Source organism: Myotis davidii, unplaced genomic scaffold (genome assembly GCF_000327345.1).
Source record: "Myotis davidii unplaced genomic scaffold, ASM32734v1 scaffold259, whole genome shotgun sequence".
NCBI classification, from domain to species: Eukaryota; Metazoa; Chordata; class Mammalia; order Chiroptera; family Vespertilionidae; genus Myotis; species Myotis davidii.
The window spans coordinates 7,006,357-7,007,060 of record NW_006292687.1 but is presented as its reverse complement, the minus strand read 5'-3'; the positions used below and the strand labels follow the sequence as shown (position 1 = coordinate 7,007,060).

General features: G+C 52.3%; 1 protein-coding gene across 2 annotated transcripts in view; it reads right to left on the bottom strand.

Moving 5' to 3' along the window:
* SLC39A6 (solute carrier family 39 (zinc transporter), member 6) overlaps positions 1 to 704 on the bottom strand; it is a 22,431-nt gene that overhangs the window by 21,270 nt on the left and 457 nt on the right. The window lies entirely within an intron of this gene.

Genomic DNA, 704 nt, shown 5'->3' with positions numbered 1-704 from the left:
GAAAGAGTCCCACAGAATGGACTCCCATATGAGGAGGGGGAAAAGGGTCCCCTAATTAAGCTCTTTAAACTTTATTTTATCACAGATCATCACTCATCCAGACAAGGGTGTTTGGAGATAGAAACTGAGTTGAGCCTTGAAAAGCACAATTCAGTTCAGCCGAGAAAGGTACAAGTCCATAGATGTGGATAGACAGGTATCTCAGGACCCAGTCGTCACCAAACTCTGGAGCGAGAGAGCAAGGGCCTGGGTCGACCTAGCTCTACCACTTTCGGCCGTTTCTCCTTGCACCAGGAAAAGCAGGCAGTACCCATGTCCAGGGTGACTGGGGGAACCACATGAACGGTTACATGGGAGCGCGTGTTCCCAAACAATGTCGGCGGTGTTGCACAGCTGCTGATGAAGCTGGGAGCAGTGAAAATGGAAGTGCCTAGGGACCATAGGGATAGGCTCCAGAAAGAACAATCTTTCGGACCTGAAGTTTTAATAGGCAAACGAGAACCATTAAGAAATCATTCGCAGGCAAGGAGCGGGGTGGGTTGGGACAAGCACAGACGGAAGCGCTGGGGGCAACTCCGCGCCTTTCTCCCGAGAGGATGCTGAAGGCGACCTAGGACCCGCGGGCGGACCTTCTTCCCTGCAAGTCCGCGAGTGTTGTCGGAAAAAACCATAAAGAAAGGGCCGGGAGAGAGGCCAGTGGAGAA